A 20,805-nucleotide genomic window follows, 5' to 3' on the forward strand; every position below is an offset into this window, starting at 1 on the left:
CTCAGGGCTACCTTCATGACCACAGGGTCTGTCTGTTTTCTGTATCTTGTAATAGGTGATCTTAGCATGAAACTGTGCCACGATTGATTATTCATGTCTGCTGTGAGAGAAGAAATGGAAGGATGCTCTCTACCAGCCCAGGCACCTGGTACCCCTGGGTCTGTGATCACTGTGGAAGGAGAGAGACAGAGACAGAGACAGAGACAGAGACAGAGAGAGGTGGGGGGAGTTCACTACTTAATCTTCCCTGTGTGACTCAAATGCGAACCCTGCCTCAAAATGTGGAGGCCATCAGCTGTCACTCTGTCATTTCAGACTCCTTTCTACCTACCTTACAACGTTTTGGACCTTTGAATCCTAGGCTGCCATACAAAACTCCCCAGTAGGTGTCCGAATCCCGCCTTCTCTCAGTGGCGGCCAGTTCGACGAGGAGCCCAGCTCATTCGCCTACTGCCCTGGACTGGACTGTGCCCCACCCCAGACGCCGCCCTACGGTGGAGTTCTCGCCCCCACAGGACTGCGGGCCGACAGAGGTGGGGTGGCCAAGGTTAAGTGAGGCCACAGGACGAGCGGCCTCGATAAGGATGAGACAGGAAGCTCTCTCCTCTCCACGAGAGGACAGCGGGAGGCCCGTCCACAGACCGGGAAGAGAGTCCCGGCCAGAAGCCACCACGTGGGCCCTTCCAGCCTCCAGCATGGGGAGGACCCACTACATCACTTGGACACTGGGTCTGGTGCAGGCGGACACCACAGAACGCTTCCCTCATAATGGACGGTGCATCCAACGGTGGTCCCGAGGGCCACCTCGCCAGGTGACGTCACAGAGCCTTAGTCGGCGTGAATCCCCCAGGGATGACCCTGTGACTGCGATCGCCTCACAGACGGCTTGTCCTCACAATGCACATGGTGCCCAGGGGACACCTGGCTGCGTGCCCCAGGCAGCCCACTCTCGGGTCGCGTCCCCATAGCGCCATCCTGTCCAAGCTCCATGCCCTGGGGGTCGGCTGCTCTCACGAGGTCGCCCGGCCCCTCCCACCCTTGGACCTCACAGGCATCCTGCCCAACTCTCTCCGGCGACCTTCTCCGTGCCAGCTGAGACTGGAGGCTCGGGGGTTTGTGTCCTTCCTGGCCCCTGAGCCTGGTGGCTGTGCCAGCTGCCAGACAGAGGAGCCACGTTCCAGTTCCCACCCTCGTGCAGGACAGGAGAGCGCTGGGGACCAGGCCCGCGGAGCTGCTGCTGTTCTACACGCTCCCTCTCCCTCGGAAGGCCCCCTGCACGGGCTCCCACGTGGCCGCCTCGGTGACGGTGGAGGGAGGGCTGGTCCTGCCGAGCTGGCTGCCTCCAGCCAGCTCTGGGGCACGGGACTCAGGACTCGGGATGCCCTCCGTTCTCCTCTGTGGCTGGACTAGTGACTCCCCAGTGCTGCAGGCCATCCTGGGCCACCAGCTGCTGCCCAGGGACCCTGCTCATGGCGTGAGGGGGAGGGGAAGCAGGAAGAGGAGGGGGCTTGGAGAACCGTCGGAGCCCAAAGTGACCCTCTGCGAGTGACCTCACCTGGGCCCAGCATCTCCGGGCTTCACAGTGGAGGACGGCAGGCGTGAAGGGGACGCGCCTCGTCTACCCTCTGGGATCGGCCACCTTGGGCCTGAGGCCGCACATGCAGGAAGAGAGCCGGGCCCTGAAGCCTGGGCAGGGCCTCCCTTGCATGCTGCTCGGTTTCCCTGTGTTTCCAGAGCCCCCGTGTTGGATTTAACTGCTACTTAACGGTAGGAACAGGGGGTCTTAAGAGGTGATCAGGTGGGCGTCAACCTCAGGAAAGATGAAGCCTCTCCTAAAGGGAGGGTGGGTTCCTGAGGAGGGAGTTTGACCCTCGAGGGAATGTTGGGATGCGTTCCCGCCCTCCTGGCTCCTGATAGCTCACTCTCAGCCTCTCGCCTTTTGCCACGTGACCACAGAGCACGAGGCCTCACCAGACTCCACACCAAGCCCCAGAACGTCCCAGCCTCCAGAACTGTGAGTTAGATGAACCTTTTTTCTTTATAAATTACCCAGCATCGGGTGTTCGGTTACAACAACAGAAAACAGACTAAGAACGAACTAAGACATGGGAACTTGTTGCTTTCACCTACAAATTCATCTGTTGAAGTCCTAACTCCCAGGACCACAACTGTGAGGGCAATTAGAGATAAGGTCTTTAAACAGCCAATTAAATTAAAACAAAGTCATTAAAGGGGGGCCTAATCCAGGCTGGCTGGTGTCCGGCTGTTGTCACTAAAAAAGAGGGAATGGGACACCCAAAGAGACAGCAGATGTGCCCACAGGGGAAGGACCACATGAGGACAGGGCCCCCTGCAAGCCAGGAAGAGGCCTCGGGAGAAACCGCACCTGCGTTCTCCTCCATCTGGAAACTTCACCCTCGAGAACCCTGAGGAAGTGCGTTTGTCCTGTCCACAACCTTGATCTGTGGTGCCTGTGACCTCAGGTCTAGCAACTAAGACACTCGGGATCAGGAACAGCTTCCCCTTGCTGGGATTTTGTATTTCAGCCCCTCCCAAACCAGCCCCCAGGGACACTGGACCCGCAGGGCGTCAGGGGGGCCGTGAGGAAGGCACAGTCTGCTCCAGGAGGGACAAAGCAGACGCAGGGACAGCAGCCTATGCCCCATCCTGAGTGGCACAGGGGTCCTGGCTGGCACAGCCCCCCGGCCTGTGCCTCAGAGAAGCTTCCCTTCTGTGGGACACATGGCCAGCCTCGGGAAAAGACCCACTCTTCTTATTCCTGAGCGCGGATCAAAAGATGTCCCCAACCACAAACCCCTGGAGTAGTTCCACACCCACAGGAATCCTGCACTCTGACCGCAGGGAACCGCCGTCCCTTCCCTTCCGTCACCCACAGACGGTGCTTACCAAATTATAGGGACGAAGATCAATACGCTTCCTTTATTCCGACAGTATCCTACTATGGTAGCGTCAGGAACCGGAAAACACTTATGAATGTGTTTACGAAGAAAGGCACAGATGTAGATAAGGAGAACTATAAATGTTTATTAAAATACATAAAACAAATTCCCAGCAAATACAAGAATACAGTATGCTCCATGTTCTCAAAATATACCATATAATCTTAATGCCATTCAGCATAGAATCCTGACAAAGTCCTGGCGGGTCTGTTTGTTTGGGTCTTCAGAATCACATGTGGGTTTTAAAAGATGGTTTACTCAATGCAGTTTGGGTCAAGGAATAGATAAATCAGTGAAATACAGAACGGAACTTGGAATTAGGTGCCTCCGTAGATGAGAAATTAATTTTTGACGCAGTGGCAATTTAATTCAAAGAAAAACAAGTGCATTATTTCTAAAATATGCAGCAAAATTCATTATCAACCTGAAAAACACTGTTGAAACAGGAACGCCATTACCTCTTCAACAAAATAGCCACAGCCACAGCCTCCCAGGTGTGTTAAAAACGTAAACAGAAAGAGTAAAATCAGCGCTCGCTTCCGCGGCACATATACTCAAATTGGAACGTTACAGACAAGATAAGCATGGCCCTGCGCAAGGATGACACGCAAATTCGTGAAGCGTTCCGTATTTTACGCAGGCAATTAATAAACATATGAAAAAGTGCTCATCATCCCTGGTAATTAGAGAAATGCAAATTAAAACCACCCTAAGATTTCCTCTCACTCCAATTAGAATGGCGATTATCAAGAACACAAGCAATAAGTGTTGGTGTGGATGTGGGGAAAAAGGCACACTGGTACATCGATGGTGGAGTTGCAAATTGGTGCAGTCACTCTGGAAAGCAGTATGGAGATTCAGAAAACCTGGAATGGACCCACCATTTGACCCAGCTATCCCACTCTTCGGTTTATACCCAAAGGACTTAAAATCAGCCTAGTCCAGTGATGCAGCCACATCAATGTTCATAGCTGCTCAATTCACAATAGCTAGATGGTGGAATCAACCTAGATGCCCTTCAATTGATGAATGGATAAAGAAACTGTGGTATACATACACAATGGAATATTACTCAGCCATAAAGAAGAATAAAATTAAGGCATTTGCAAATAAATGGGTGGAATTGGAGAATATCATGCTAAGTGAAATAAACCAATCTCAAAAAACCAAAGGCTGAATGCTTTCCCTGATAAGTGGATGGTGATATATAATGGGGGTGGGGGGGGGTGGAAAGTGAGAGAATGGGGGAACTTTAGATTATGTAGAAGGAAATGAGAGAGAGGAGGGGTATGAGAAATAGTGGAATGAGATGGACATCCTTACCCTACGTACATGTAGGGTACACAAATGGTGTGAATCTACATTGTGCACAACCATAGAAATGAAATGATGTACCCCATTTGTGCGCAGTGAATCAAAATGCGGTCTGTAAAAAATAAAAAATTAATTTTTTAAAAGAGTAAAATCAAAAGTTGGGCAAGAAAATCTGGGCAAGTTCATGAACAGTCTGGGAGTTAAAGCAAACCTCCTAACCAAAAGCAGCAGCCCCACTCTAACCTGAAGATGCACACGGTTAACCAGGTGAAAGTCGATCTTCGTCGCGCACAAAGGGACAAGTGGCCAATCTGGAAAAGTAGTCACAGTCCAGATGCCAGGTAAAGGGTGAATCCTAGAGTCCACGAGAGCTCCCGGGAACTTACAAGGAGAGGTGAACACCACATTAGAAAACCGCGGCGTCCACGTGAACGTAGGCAGGGAGCCATGGACCAGAAGGTGACCACAGTGCCTGCTGGTCAGAGGAAGGCAGGTGGAAGTGGCCATGAGACATCGCCGCCACTAGCCAGGGCTGGGACCCCCACCGAGAGGGAAGGAGTGGTCTCCAGCACGAGGGGTTCCTGCCTTTGGGAAGGCAAGCTGGAGCACTCGTTGCAAAATTCAACTCCGAGCCCTGTGACCAAGATTTACACTCTGAGAAGCCATGCTTGGAAATGAAAGCACAGGTCTGTTAATAGCAGTCTTCTCCTTGTAGCAAAAACCTAGACCAGAAGGAGGAGGGGAACCAGTGAGCGGCAGTGTGAAGGCTGATAACTCACACCAAGGAATAGTTCACAGCCCTGAAAAGGGCATCAGAGCCTTTCGGCTGGTTGAGGGCAATGCTTCTTACGTTTTCCGTCATGATCGCCCCCTCCGGGAAATTTTAATACCTCGGCACATCTGTTTATTTATCAAACAGAATGGACCTTTGGAGGGTCACGGGTCATGCCAATGCATTTCATCGCCCAAGCACCAGCGCCATCCCATTAAGGATGTGCGGTTTGGAAGGGTTTCTACGAGACCCCGTGGAAGGATGCAGAAAATCATTCGTGCAAAGACACGATCGTCTGTCCAGTAAACAGCGGCCTGGGAAACCCTGTGCTGCGCGTGTGCGGGACCATCGGGGCAGAACTGGATGAACACTAACACACGGGAGAGCAGACGTGGGCCAGCGACCGAAGTGTGGGGTGGAGCAGGAGCAGAGGCCAGCAGGGCTGGAACCCACAGTGATACCGCCATTTACCGGTGACGAGTTCTGCTCCTTCTAATGTTGAAGATTGAACACTAGAGAAGCACGCCAAGGCAAGCATATTAAGCAGGTTTATTTAAAGGTAATAATACAGACTTCTCCCAGCAGGAAGAAGGGGGCCATGGCTGATGTTCTAGAATCCCAAGAAGTGAGTGCACCCTACATCTTTTATAGGTTAAAGTCTCTTTTGTTCTCCAGTTTTCTCCCCCCTTATCTCTCTTTCCTGCCTACATGACTAGGCCTGGTTTTGCACTAAGTGAGAAGCCATGGGCAGGGAGAGGGCCAAGGTGATTCAGGCAGGCAAGGGCCCAGGTGTCGGGGTTTCGGCCGGACCCCTGGCCCTAGGTGTGGCAAGGCTAAGATGGCGCCTGGCAGTGAGCCAGAGCAGTTAACTTTTGCACAAACAACTGACATCGTATTGAGGAAGTTCGAGGGATTGGCTGAGCTCCCTGATGGACAGTGCAGGTCCATGTATGCCTGCCTTTGCTGCCTGTATCTGTTAATGCTCTCCCCTCGTGCGAAAATGCTGATTGGTTACAAGTACTGTATATATTGGAGTGTAAGTTCCACAAAGGGGGAGAACAAAGAAAGAACTATGAGGAAGAAGCGCGCAAAATAAAGAGCTCAAAAGAACCAGGCCTGTGTCTTATCTCTCTGCGGGCAGGGAGTGCGATAGGTGGCGCCGAAACCCGGGAATCTACAGATAAAGTAAAAGGTAATTATTTATTTTCATTTATGACCTTGAGTCCGTCATTGGTATTTCATTTATGACCTTGAGTCCGTCATTGGTAGTTCATTTATGACCTTGAGTCCGTCATTGGTATTTCATTTATGACCTTGAGTCCGTCATTGGTAGTTCATTTATGACCTTGAGTCCGTCATTGGTAGCCGGCAGTGAAGGGTAAAGAACCCAGAAAAAAAAAAAAAATTAAAACTTCATAGATAGATGCAGTGGTACCAAATTGTGTGTGTGGTGTGTTATTTTTGTGTTTGTTGTGTGGCTTGTTTGTGTGCTTGGAGCTCTTAGTGCTGTAAGATTTAATCATAGGAACAGAACTGTCTAAGACTGGAATGCAGCAGCCTAACAGCTTGAGCATTCCTTGATACCATAAAAAAGGTCTCTCCGTGGTTTTTAGATAAAGGGTTGTTAAATATATTCCTCAGTGGAAGCACCTGGGAGAGGATCTACACATAACAAAAAAGCAAAAGCTGTTACCTGTTGGAACTTTAGCCATTTGGTCCCTGATTAAATCTTGCTTACAACATAAAGATAAACAAAATCTAAAGGGACCCCTGGAAGAGGGAAGTCAGGTTTTAGAAGAGATTAAAGAGAAACGGTTCTGTTCTCAGAACTCAGAAAGAAATAATAACTCAGAAGGGGAAGATTCAAAAGAGGAACTTTCAGGGGAGGAGCTAGAAAGGACATTTGGGAAGCTAACAATGCAGTCTAAGCGCCCTATTAATGATGACATTGACACCGGTGAAGACTCGAGACCTGTGGGCAATAGTTAAAAAAAAAACACTCTTTTGTGGAGCCTCTGACTGAGGGCAGTCAGGTTTTGGAGAAAATATAAGAGAAAAGGTCTAAAACATCAAAAAGGGCGTCAATAAGATCAGGGACAAACAAAAATAAAAATGAAAGTGGGTGTAAGGAACAACTTGTTAGAAAGAGGGAAATCAGTTTAGGGGAGGGTCCCCCTAGGCAGAGAGCTCAGCAGCTCCATTCCTTAAAAGTAGTAAAAAATAATGTTTTGTGATTTTCTGCATTCAAACCTAACCTGATTTCTCAACCAGGAAAAAAAGGGTTAAAAAGTCCTGGGTGATCCTCCTTCCCCCTGCCACATTGAAATGTAACTACAGCGTCTCAAGGAGAAAAGGGGGGTAACCTAAAGATAAGAAGAAAAGAAGAAAAAAAGTGTCCGTTTTAAATTCCTGGGCCGCTGCATAAAACTGACTTATTCTTCAGGATTCTTGTTTTGTTTTGTTTTTTTTCTTTAATGCTGCATTTTTGAGCTCATAATTTTAATCCTACATACCTAGGTTAATGATTTTATTTTTGATCAGTTCTATTTTTTATTCAACTGAAGTTTTTTAAACAGCTGTTTCATTGCAATGAACATTCACCTATAAATTACAAGGCCTTTGATTTTGTGTTATTTGTATGTCGTACTGTCTGGTGTTATGTCTTATCTGCATCAAAACTGAGAGCTCTTAAAATTAAAATTTAAAAATGGATCCAAATACTTTTATTCACGTGATTTAAAAGGGTTCAATTTAAATTGGGTAAACTAATAAAAGTAAAATATTTTTAAAAATAACTTACAAGTCTCCAGGTGGTCAAACTAATGAAATGTTAATGTTAAACAATGTCTAATATCAATTGCTTCTAGGACTTTTCTTCAGCAGGAAAGAGGCAACGGATCCTGTTCAGGATACTTGTCTGATATCTTGGTTTTTATAAAATAAATAAATTGGAGTTAACATGTATGGGATTACTCAAATGTGTTTGTAGAGACGTCTGGTTAATTTACAAAGTTAAAATGCTAATTGTTAAATAACATCAAGTACTCTTAACTCCTCAAATTCCATGGGGTATCATACTTAAACATTATTGGTGTTTTCATAGGTTGGTAAATAAAAGGGTTTAAACTTGCTTTGTGTCATCACTAAACTAAAAACAAGGTTACTAAGAGTTATATCCTAACAAGTGGAATTCTATATATAAAGGGTCCCAAAAGTTTCAACTGTGTTTCAATTAAGAGTACTATAAACAACAAAATATTTAATCTTATTAAAATAGGGTGATTTATCTAAATTCAGAAATTTCATAAGAGTTGTTTCAGAATGTGAACAAAAAGGGGTCAACAAATAGGAAAGAGAAAATAAAAGGTTCTGGGTTTGAAAATGTATTTAATAAAAAGGAAAAGAATATGTTTCTGGATAAGAAAGTCTGTGTGTAAGTAAAGGGCAAGTTTCAACAAGTCTGTGTGTAACTAAGTTGGTTGTATGTATGTAAAACAGCTAAAGCTATTTAAGGTTTTTCCTAAGGTGAAATACTAATGTTCTGATATAAGCCAAAGTTTAATCTATATGGTAAAATGACATGGTAAAATGACAAGGATTTCTTAGAAACACCAATTCATTCTTAACTTTGTGTCTCTTAAGTTTTATTAAAAATAGGGGTTTATACAATTATGGTTAAGCAACTGTTAAAAATTTGTACTACGTTATAAAGTCTAAATTTTTCTTTAAAAACTAAAATTGGTGAGAACCAATTCCTCACTAAAATTAAAATAACTCTAACCACAGATGTACCTTATAACCCACAAAAACAAGGTATTGTTGAACATACACATCTCACCCTCAAAAATGTTCTTTATAAACAAAAAGGGGGAATAGAGGAGACCTTCAGGTCCCCTAAAGATAAACTTTCTCTTTGTCTCTTTGTTTGGGGTTTTTTTTAACTCTGGGTAATAAGGGTAACCCGGTGCTTTACTGGAGCTGCGGCTCAGTTTGTGTGTTTCCACGGAATAAACTAACTTACTACCTCTTTTTAGTCTCTTAGGAGGAACAGTTCAACTATGTAACAAAACAACTGCTTCTCTCAATTGTACTTCAGATTTGTGCTATCCCTCAATGTTAAAATGCTTCTAGGTTCCTGCTGGCAGACTTAATGTGTGTTCCTACCTTCCTACCAGTCCCAGTCTCTGTTACAGATGCAAAATTGCCAGTGTTGCTATCAAAAAACAGGAGAGAATTTGACATCACAGCGGCTATGGTCACTGCAATAGTGGTTTCTGCAACAGCAGCACTAGCAACTGCCATACCTACAGCAACAGCAGTCAATCACTTGGCCGAAAATATAGCTGCAGCCTTACAGACTAAAGAGACCCTAAACCAACATCTAACAGCAGGCATACTCCTTATGAACCAGCGAGTGGACTTACTTCAAGAACAAATGGACATTTTACAGGAACTGTTAAACGTGGGATGTATTTATCATCTGGCGGGACTGTGCGTTACACCTGTAGCTTACCATAACTTCAGCTATGCAGCAAACTTGTCTAGAATCTTGTCTGCTCAGCTACAAACAAACTGGTCTTACGAATTTGATAATCTTACTGCTATTCTTAGATCTCAAATTGTTAGTCTCAATGCTACTAGAGTTAATGTAGCCCCAATGTCTGAAGTGCTAAATTGGTTATCCTCTTCTTTCAGTTTTATTAAGCAGTGGGCTGGTACGGGAGCATTATGCATGCTTATGATCATTACTGTTATCTTCCTCTCACGCACTATCATGCGTGTGCGCCAGAGTCAAGCGAGAGATCGTATCATCTTCCATCAGGCCATGGCTGCCCTAGAGGCCGGCAGCTCCCCACAAGTGTGGCTCGTGAGGCTGGACCATTGACCAGACGGGTAAGGTAGTAGGTAACTCCGTACCGACCTAAGACAGGAGCTGTAGCATGCTCTACAGTTATCCGATGACGGGTAAGGACGGTAGTTGACCACTCCGCCTAAGACAGGCATGGTCCCGAGCTTTCCTTTTCTTTTTAAAAGAGAAAAGGGGGAACTGTCGGGGTTTCGGCCGGACCCCTGGCCCTAGGTGTGGCAAGGCTAAGATGGCGCCTGGCAGTGAGCCAGAGCAGTTAACTTTTGCACAAACAACTGACATCGTATTGAGGAAGTTCGAGGGATTGGCTGAGCTCCCTGATGGACAGTGCAGGTCCATGTATGCCTGCCTTTGCTGCCTGTATCTGTTAATGCTCTCCCCTCGTGCGAAAATGCTGATTGGTTACAAGTACTGTATATATTGGAGTGTAAGTTCCACAAAGGGGGAGAACAAAGAAAGAACTATGAGGAAGAAGCGCGCAAAATAAAGAGCTCAAAAGAACCAGGCCTGTGTCTTATCTCTCTGCGGGCAGGGAGTGCGATACCCAGGGGGCATTAATTAGCAGCTCCATGCTTGTAGTCCTTGATAAGGGCAGGTAAATTTGGTAATCAATGGGCTCTGGAGATCCTTGACATTCCATTCTTCCAGGGGCAGTCTCCAACTTCCAGAGGCACATGGCTTCATGGCTTCATTTCCTCGATTTGACCCGATCCCCTATTTCTACACTAACTACCTGTCCTTAATTCTGGCTTCAACGGGACCGGAGGGGAAGAACGCGACCTGCAGATCCTGTGCCCGTGTGGATGTGCAGAGACCACCTGAGCAGGAAGGCTCAGCTCGAACTCAGGCGGGCTCCTGGACGGCCTGAGCGCTCCCTTAGAGAAACCCGAACGGAACTGACCGCAGGCCAGGGACATTACTCTCCGTCTCCCAACAGGCTGACCCTTCACGACTCCCCCGCTGCGCATCCCCCGCCGTGGATGATGTCAGTGTTGAAGACTGTGTCCCAAGAATCCCAGCTGACCTCCTGTCCTCCTGCACCTCAGATCAACTGAATTTGGAAATAAGCTCTTTACAGAGGCCATCAGGATAGAGCCAGGTCACTAGGACCCAAATCCAATGTGACCACTGTCCACAGGAAAGGAGGACATGGCACCGGAACAGGGGTAAACAGGGAAAGGGGCGAGAGGATTCATGGAGAAACTTTCGGGATGTGAAGCGTGACGTTCTCCTATCACGAGCCCAGGAACCTCTGGGAGCGGGGACGGGCAGGCAGGACCTGCTAATTTGCCAGCAGCTTCCGAGGGCAGGGCTGGGCCAACAAGCTCCATCTCAGACTCTCAGCCCCCAGAACCGTGAGACCAAAGAACTCCCTGTCGTCGGAGCTGTTCGGTTTGTGGTTCTTTGTCACAGCAGTCCGAGGAAGCAGCTGGTCCTTGACTTAAAACTTCTCAACCTCACTATCTTGCAAAAGCGGGGGGCACGGGGTAGAAACTGGACTTTGAATCCTGAGCCTGGATCTCCTCCCAGGCTGGCGGGTGGGGAGCTGCCGCCCCCAGGCAGACACACCCGTCGGGGGAACCAACCTCTACCACACCCTGCCTCGCTCAGCTGCCATGGCAGGCGGGTTGGGGTCCTCGATGCATCCTCCATCTGCAGTGCATCCGTCAGGAAGTGACCCACCTCTCACACCCTCCTCAGGGGCTGGCGAACTCCTACACTTCCCACAAAGCCACCTTCAACCTGCGAGGATCGGCAATGGCTTCCCCGCCAATCACCTCTCCTCCCTGCTCCAGCAACATGCAGAAGGACAGGTGTCAGTAGAAATGACAGTTTCTGCAGCCTGGCCCGTAGCGCTCACGGATTTAACTCACTCCTTTTCTACCCATTCCTGACCCCCTTACGACAGGGACTGCGTCCCATGTATCCCTGCATTCACTCTGGCCTGGACCAGCACTCCAGGGAGGGAACAGGAGCAGGACTCCAAAACAAAGCTTCCAACTCTCTCCCCTGAGGGCAGGAAGTGTGGAGAGGGGCAGCCAGAGGGTCCTGGGGCCATGAGTCTTCCGTCTTGGCAAAGCTCTTTGATCCCAGCAAAGTGATTTAGTAAAGAGAACGTCTTCAATGGGGGCAATACGGCAAAAAGTAATCAACTCCCTAATTGGAATCTAGAACTTTAAAAGTAATTAAGGGAAGGGCCAAATTGTCCTCCACAGCCAGAGTGTGGGAAGGCCGGAGGAGGCTGTCCTCGGAGGCCGAGAGCAGCGCTCCCAGCTGCGTGATGAGTGTTTCCTGTAATCAAGGAGGAGATGCCATCAGCCAGGGCTGGCAGGGGACACTTGGCAGCCTGAGAAGGAACGCTTCTCTTTGTTTAACAAGCAGACGCCTCACCCTCTTTCTGAGTCAGTGAGCAAGATGCAGGTAGCCAGCTACTCAAGAATTGCAGACTCGGGCATCTGGGCCTCCTTCCTGGAGGTCCTGGAGGCCGAGACCCGGCTGGAGTGCCCTCTCTGGCTTCTCGCTGGCCGCCCGGGTGCGAAGGGCGTGCCTCCCGGCCCTGCGCCTCCCCTCTGTGCCTGCGGAGAAGCGACTGTTAAGCGTGTGATCAGTGATAACATTGCCTGGCGGCAGATGGTGTCTATATTTAGAGGCCCTTCAGAGGAAGAACTAATGCCATTGAGAAACCGTCACAAGCCAAGAACGCCAGAGTCAAGGTTCCACATGGCTCCTGGGGAAAAATGAACCAACTACACCCTCACTTGGCTGAGTGTCTTCCCCAGAGCTCCTCTGTCCACTCCTGACCCTGGGACCTCAGCAGGTGAGCGTAGCTGCAGAGGCCTGTAAACAGGTCACTCAGGAGATGTGACAGGAGACCAGTGGGCCCTCGTCCTAAGGGACTGGTGTCCTCACCACCAGAGAGAAGTGGACAGACACACAGGAGAACAGGCCAGGAGGAGACAAGGAGAGCGGCGGCTACAGGGCCAGAGAGAGGCCTCCCAGGGAACCAGTCCTGCCACCAACCCTGACCTTGGACTTCCAGCTTCAGAATTGTGGGGAAAATCCACCCTGCAGTGTTTTGTGGGCCAAGCCCAGCAGAAGGAGGTGTCGCCTTGCTGCTAGGACGTGCGCCGTCTCCCTGGCTGGCCCTCACTGCCCTCGCTGCCCTCTGCCTCTGGCCACTGGCCCTCCCGGGTGCCCCTCAGGCACACTTCTCTCTGGCTCTCACCCCAGACACCCCCGACCACCCATCCTCTGCACACGACCCTCTCCCTGTGGGGATGGCTCTCCGGCCCCGCCCCTCCATGCACCGTCCCCAGACTCAGTCTGTGCCTCCTCCTCAGAGCCATCTCCCCAGGACTCGCTCCTGCACAGTGGAGGTCACTGCTTCCTGCTCTGTGTCCCTCTCATGCCTTCTGTGTGCCCCTAGTCCAGTCCTGGTTCTCCCGGGGTCCAGATTGCGTCTCTTTGAGCCCCACACATCCCTGCCGCTCAGGCAGGGTCTGCAGAGTGAGGGCCCTCGGGCGGATGTGTCCCAGAATCCCCTGTGTCAGAGGCCTAACCCCCCAACTCGCATGTGGCTGGCTTTTGAGGCGGAGCCTTTGGAAGGTCACTGGGATCCGATGAGATCATGCAGGTGGGGCTCCTGTGTCAGCTGGTGACTTTATAAGGAAAGGAAAAGAGGCCAGCTGATTGACACCCCGGCCATCCTACCGTGCGTCAAGAAGGCCCTCGCAGGGGCGGAGAGAGGCCCGGGCTTCCCAACCACCAGAACCAGGAAGCGACTTGACTTTCTTTAGTAATAGTCTCAGATATTGCATTATAACAACAAATTGGTAAGGACGGGGATTTCATTCCTGGCCTCTCGTCTTCTGAAGGCGTGGAGAAGCCAGGAGGAGGAAGGAGTGCCCCAGCGGCCACCCAGCTCCGACTGCCCTGCAGTCCAATGGAGAGAGACCACCGACCCAGGAGCCCAGCGCAAGCTTTGGGCTCAGAATCAGGAACCCTGTGTTCTGGTCTTGCTTTGGCCCTGACTTTCAGGGTGACACTGAGTAGGTCACCTACCCTCCCTCCCAGTCTGAAGGTGGATCACTTCATCTCTATTCTGAGAAGAAAAGAACCCTGAATTTTTCACAGCCTTGGCATTGTACAATAAAAAGACCTTCCCACCCACCCACCTATTCATGCGCTAATGTACTGCACATTTATTGAGCAGCTAGTACCTGCCAGGAGAGCTGGAGGCTTCCCGAGAAGCCACCATGGAGCAGGCTCTTGCCGGAGCTTAGAGAGGAGCAAGCAGCATCTCCATAGAAATCGAATTTCCCAGCTTCAGAGAATCCTTCCAGCTCCTCAACACGCCACGCCGGGCCTTTCCAGAACACAGAAGTGCTTCTTTTCAGCCCGAGTAGGAGGGTGGGAGGAGGAAATAAGGCCATTCTAGGAGCCGGACCTCCATGGACAAGTTCAAGGTCAAGGGCACCTTGGGCCGGGAGAAGCCATATCCGGAAGCGGCCTTCAGGGAGTGGGAAGGGGACCCGCTTCCGTGAGGACGCACGTGGGAGGGGCTTACCCTTGACCCGAGGGGTCTCCCCGCCGGTTTCTGAGCAGGGAAATGTGTACACTGGGAAAAAGTCTGTTGGCAGATAGAAGCTTATTCACTGGGGGTCTGAGGGCAATGCTGGAGGCCAGAACCAGTTAGAACCGGATAGAAAGCAGCGGGTCTTGAGGCTGGAGCAGGGCGGGTCGGGAGAGCGCAGCGAGGGCCACCCGGGCCGGCTCCCTCCAGGCCCGGCTGCACTCGCCTCTGTTTAGATCTGCAGTCGCGGCCTGCGGAGCCCAGCGGACCTGCCGATGATTTATTCAGATCCCAAATCCCCAGCAGAAATGAAAGAGCTTCAAATTCAATCATCAGTCGGGATGCGTCCCTGCTCCTCGGCCGGATGGTCCACCGCAGCTCGGAGGCTCGGCGCACGCACGTGCAGGCGCACACGGGCATGGCCTTTGCTCGCTGGAGAGCCGGGTAGCCCGTTATTCAGTTCAGAGGAGAGCCATGTGGTTTAAATTGGAGGCTTTGGACAAATTGCATTTGAAATGGGAAAGGGGGAGGCAGCCAGCTGCACTGTCGTTTGGGGAGATAACTCCTGTATTCTAGGGCTGCCCAGGCCTGTTACTTAAAATAAAAGACCACAAGCTGGGCAGCTCTGAATTTCTCCATTTGAGCCTTTGACAGGAAACTGAAGGATTCGTCTGTAGAATTCTTTATTTTTCATTAAGACCCGGGCCTTTTCTCTCCTGATGAATGGAGACCCTGTGTCTGCGCGGCGGTTGGAGCTCATTCTCTTCCTACCCACTCGCCAGAGTCCATTTGGAAACATGAGGGAAGTAAAGGGCTGGGCTTCCTGATGACAGTGGGCAAAGAGGAGTTCTAGGGGAGGCTTTGCAAGGAAGAAAAGAGGAGTCCGGGTTCTGAGCAGAACCACTCCCGGCTCCTGGAGCAAGACCAGCTTCCCACATCCTTCCTAGCTGTGAAGAGCGCCCTCTAGGGGAGAAGCTATGCCACAGTCCTGCCATCCTTAGGGATATTTTTTCAAAAAAATTCCCTCAGAAGATTGGGGTCCAATTTCATCCAGAAGTGGTGGGGGGGGGGGACACAAGAAAAAAGGTATTTTCCTCTCAGAAATGTCACCACATAAACACCTGCTTCTGCACAACTCCATTTTGGACATTCGGATGCGTCCAATGGCAGCCTGAGCTGTGGACCCAGACACCACCCAGCCCTAACCGGGGCAGGAGCACGTGGGCCCTGGGCGACCTTGGCCAAGGGCAGCTGGCCTTTCTGGCTCAGGATCCTCCTCTGCACGCTGGCATAACGGTGGCACCAGTACCCGCGCCCGGTGGCGATTAAGTGAGATGAGGCATGTAAGATGCGGAGCAGAGTCCCCCGCATCCCGACGCCCGAGCAGCCATCACTCTCCCCGTCTGAACGGTCTCTCTTTATTAAATTTGGGAAAAGACATCCTGGAATCTCACTCTCATCTCTATAGGGGGGAAAAAAAAAACTGGAGGTTTTTGGTTCTAAGTGTTTAAAAATATTTCGGATGAAAGGCAGGGTGGTGGGGGGGAGGGAAGGCTGCGGGGTCTGGGAAGGGAACTCGTCACAGATGGGCCATCAGGAGCTTCACAGAGTGTCGCATCCAGAGGTACCTGCCAGCTCAGCCAGGGAGGCTTCTTCTATGAGGACCAGATGCTACTAATTGGCGAGGAATCCTGTGGCTGCCACCCAGGGAACAGAACAAACGCCCTGTCGCCACATGGCTGCCTTTCCCTTCCAAGTGCAGCGCATTAGCGCTTCCCGGCAGGAGTACCAGACCCAGCCTCCCAAAGCCCACGTCCAAGGAGGAAACTCTCAAGGAAGACCCGGGCCTGGGGTGCGGGGTATTTGTTTCATGGACTCTGAGTCTTTGCTCCATAAGCAACCCTCAATCTTACCTGATCCTCGTGGCTCTCAACCAAGAGGGCCTTTAGGGACACTCTGGGGATGGGACGTCGACGTGGTGTCCCAGCGTGAGACTTTGTTAGTCATCGCTGTGACAAAACACCTGAGGCAGTCCCTTTAGGAAGAGGGAAGGGCGTTTGGGGCTCACCGTTTGGAAGCTTTCCACTGCAGTTCATCACCCCAGGCTCTTGGGCCTGTGGCGAGGCAGCCCGTGGAGGTGGGAACTCTGGCAGAGGAGGCGGGGCAGGCCCCCTGCGGCTGGAAGATGTCCAACAAGGTCCCAGCTCTTAAAATTGCCTCATCTCCCGACAGCACCAAGCTGGGACCAAGCCTTACCACATGGTCCCCATTTGGGAACATTCTAGATTCAAACTATAGCAAGGACTCAAGCTCGCCGCCTCCACTCTCTGCCCACCCTTCCCCTCACATCCTCTCTTTCCAGGTGTCCATCTGTCTGCTATCTCTCTCTTCTCTCTTCCAAACTATCATCTCTTTCAAAGACGAGGACTGGTCTCCCCGCCCCGCCCCATGGGATGCTTCTAGAGCCTAGCGAAGGGTCTGCCGCGTGGTGGAAATATATGACCCAGGCACTTCCTGTCCCCTCAATCCCTGCTTCAGTCGGTTTCGCGTCCCTGTGACCAAAAGATCTGACAAGAATAATTAGAGGAAGAAGAGTTTATTGGGGGCTCACGGTTTCAGAGGTTCAGTTCATAAACAGCAGGCTCCTTTGCTGTGGGCCTGGGGTGAGCCGACCTCATGGCAGAGGGCTTGGGGAGGAAGGCAGCTCAGGACGTGGCGAAAAATAAACTCCAAAGGCACACCTGTCTCCCAGCCACTCCCACCTGCCTGCAGCCACCTGCCAGTCAGTTCATACAGTGGATCAATCCACTGACCAGGTCACACCTATGATCCAATCCCTTCGCCTCTGAAAATTTTTGCCACATCTCACACACTTTTGGGGATCCTCATATCTAAACCGTGACAGTTACCACCTCCTTGCTTCTCCTCTGTTGAAGTTATCACGAATCCTCCAGGCCCCTGTCCTCCGACACGCTTTCTTCGTGCAGTCTAGAGTCCTCTCCAGGAATGCACCAGATTCCATAAAAGGAGAAATAGCAGAGCAGAAGCCATCCACACCGCAGCCTGGGACCACAGCCTCCGCCTGCTTTCGTAAATAAGGTCTTATTGGAAGACGTCCGTGCAGGTTTGTGGATGCGCTGTCTGTGGCTGCTCCCTTGGGCCGCAGCAGGCTGGGTGGTGACTCGGGCTCCTGTGGCCTGCCAGACCCTCAGGACTCACCTTCTGGCTCTTTGCAGGAGCAAAGTCCCTGACCCGCATTTCAGAGGCAAAAGCACAGATTGCAGCTCAAAGCAGGCTCAGCTCCTGGCTCTGCGGAGAGCAGGAAGTAGCTGCCTTCGCCCCTCTGAATCGTGGCTTTTTGCCTTCAAAAAGGAGATACTAAAACCTATTTAGCAAGGTGTTGAGAGAGGCTGAATCAGTGTCCGGAGTGGTGGTCTGCAAGACGCCACGCTCAGCACTTCCCCTCTCACCTTTCCTGGCCTCGGCCCACGGCCCTCCGCCTCCTCTGAGCCCCTTGGGAAGCCCCTGCACGTGGCGGCTGCCTTGGCTCCAGCCCCTCCTCCTCTGCGCTCACGTTCCTCACCATGTGACCTGCGCGCTTCCCTCACGCCAACGGCAGGAACCTTTCCCCATTTTGACTTTAGTTTTGACAGCTTGACTTGCTCTGGTCAAAAGAGTGAAGTAGGAGGGGTCACGTCCAGCTCAAAGCCAAGGACTGAGAACACCTGGTGCATCTTCACTTGTCCTCCTGGGTCTCTGTTGTCACTATAAAAAGAAGGTCCCAGTCAACCCGCTGGTCCCAGAAAAGCAGAGTCTGAGCGCAGCCTCCATGGCCCAGCGCCCAGCCCGCCCCGGGACGCATCAGGAGCCCAGCCAGGCTCAGCCTGCGTCAGCCAGCCCAGGCCGACCCCTGGGTCTGTGAGACTGAATACTTGCCTTGGCTAGAGACTTCCGTGGCCTGAGACATGGCGATGTCAAGATACACCACCACTTCAAGGTGCAGTTCAAATCCCACCTCATTGGGTTCAGATCTCACCTTCCTCATCGTCTGGCTGTGCATTTTGGGCACAAGTGGCTTGGTTTCTGTGTCTCTCCTCCTCTCTAGAATGAAGATAATAACACCATTGCTCTTACTGGGAGACAGACGTGTGCTCCCTTAGGTGAGATGATACACGTAGACAATCGACCCTTGTTCTCTTCCCCTGCCCTCCAAACCTTTCCAGAAACACTGGGCTGAGCAGGCACTTCTTCCCACAGTACTCTGTTCATCTCCCTCTCTGTACAATGCCTCGTGCCACTTCAGCTCCTGTCACTGGATTAGGCAGGGGATCCCAAACATGGATGACCTGAGAATCAGCTGGGGACAATTTTAAACATACCCATGAGGTCTCTTGGCTCCAGTCCTGCTAAATTTTGGTGTTTGAAAATATCTTAGTATGTTTCCTGCTGCCATAACAAAATACCTGAGACTGAGTAAGTTATAAACAATAGAGGTTTATTTGGCTCATGGTTTTGAGGTTGGGAAGTCCAAGAACATGGTACTGGCATTGGTCAAGAGTGACAGGCTATCAACATGGCGGAAGGGCTAGTGAGAACGTGAAACAGATAAGAATGAACAGGAAGTACTAAAGGGAGCCAGAGCTGCCCTTTCCTCAGGAGCCTACTCCCGAGACCACTGACCACTCCCCCGACATCGGCCCAAATCCATTCATGTGGAGAGCGCATCATGACCTCGCCACCTCTTAAGGTCCTGCCTCTTATTATTTTTGCAATGGCAGTGAAATTCCAACATGAAATACATAAATGATTATGTGCTAGTCCAAAATCTTTTTAAAATCCATTTCCAAAAAAGCAAAATTCCATATGAGTTTTGGAAAGCGTATTTGATCCATAGCATGAATATATATAAATTCCCAAAATTCCCAGACCTGATGATCAGGTAGGCAGATAGAGCTGGTCTCAACCGGAAACCCTTCCTCCAGTTTCAGAGGCTCCTTCCAGCCGGGAGGGACTTGAGAGAAGTCAGCAGGCCCCTGTTCCCACCGCCGTTTCCCTTGCCCACCTGGAGGGCCTCACCCTCACTAGAAGGGCAGTCCACAGGAATGCCGGCCACACACCTGATCCAGGAAGAGCAGGCCATCTGCAATCTCACCAAGGACTACGAAGGTCCCCGCGGGGCTGGAGGACGAAGAGTGAGGTGGGCCCTCTGTATGAGAAGCTGGCTGTTCCTAACTGCGGACCTTCAGGGTGATTCAAATTAGAACTTCCCATCCTTGATTAGAACCCATGGGTTCACAGGTCAGAGGAAGGTCTAGAGGTGAAGCTCCAATTTGCCTCCCTGTCCTCAGGCCCTGCTGGTAACCTCCACAGGCAAGCAATCTCTTTCATCAAAATCAAAAATAATGCACACAAGTAAATAATTCTTAATTATAAATTTAATTTAATGTGGAGTCTCTTTTCTGCTTTGGCCGGACTCGTTGGTGCTCACCAGATGGACATTGCCCCAGAACAGAGCCATGCAGAGTCATGAGACTGAGTCACACCAAGGGAATATCAGAAGCGAGGTGACTCTATTACTTAGTTTTTCGTTACTGTAATGAAATACCTGAAGCACACTACTAAAAGGATGTCTATTTTGCTTCCTAATCTGGAGGTACAAAGCCCAGGGACCTCAAATGGAGATGGTTTTCTTGCTGGGAAGTCCGTTGGCAGTCAGAGGCCACACGGCAAGACAGAGCATGCGTGTCTGGCTGGTCTCCCCCTCCTCCTATGAAGCCACCAGGATTGGATCATGGCAACTCCACCCCAATCACCTCATCTAACCCTAATCATGTCCGGAAGGCCCCACCTCTAAATACCACGGTCAGATTAACTCCCCCTGCTCTTAATACCTCAAAGGGAGGATTAAACTTCAACCCGTGAAGTCTGGGGGGCACTTAAACTCTGTCCAAGCCATCGATGAAAGCCAAGTCCAGTCTGGGAACTTGAGGAAACCTTTGCAGTGCAGGCTCCACCTGCCACTGTGGCCACGGAGACTGGCCACGGAGAAGGCGAAGCTACGAGATGGAAGCACGTGAATCCTGCTGGAGCAGCGAGCGCCCTGGAAAACTGAGACCCCATCAGGCCGACTCAAGAGCAGAGGTCGGCACTGGTTCTGTGGAGCTGCTGAGATCGCAGGGGCCACTTGTTCTCACAGCAAGGCATAGCCTCTCTTACCTAAGGTTCTCCCAGTGGCAGCAAAGTGAGACCCGACAGTCCAGCTAAGTTCCAATGCAGCTCGAATTCTGGGAACTCCATTCCCTGAACATTGGTGTTGGCC

The 20,805-nt window shown here is 50.7% G+C and overlaps 1 non-coding gene across 1 annotated transcript; it reads left to right on the forward strand.

Moving 5' to 3' along the window:
* The first annotated feature begins 3,489 nt into the window (after positions 1-3,489).
* LOC124970825 (U6 spliceosomal RNA) lies at positions 3,490-3,595 on the forward strand. The gene has a single exon (XR_007106200.1). It is a non-coding gene; the product is annotated as a U6 spliceosomal RNA (small nuclear RNA).
* The last annotated feature ends 17,210 nt before the right edge of the window (positions 3,596-20,805 follow it).

Source organism: Sciurus carolinensis, chromosome 18, assembly GCF_902686445.1.
Source record: "Sciurus carolinensis chromosome 18, mSciCar1.2, whole genome shotgun sequence".
In the NCBI taxonomy this organism is placed as follows: Eukaryota; Metazoa; Chordata; class Mammalia; order Rodentia; family Sciuridae; genus Sciurus; species Sciurus carolinensis.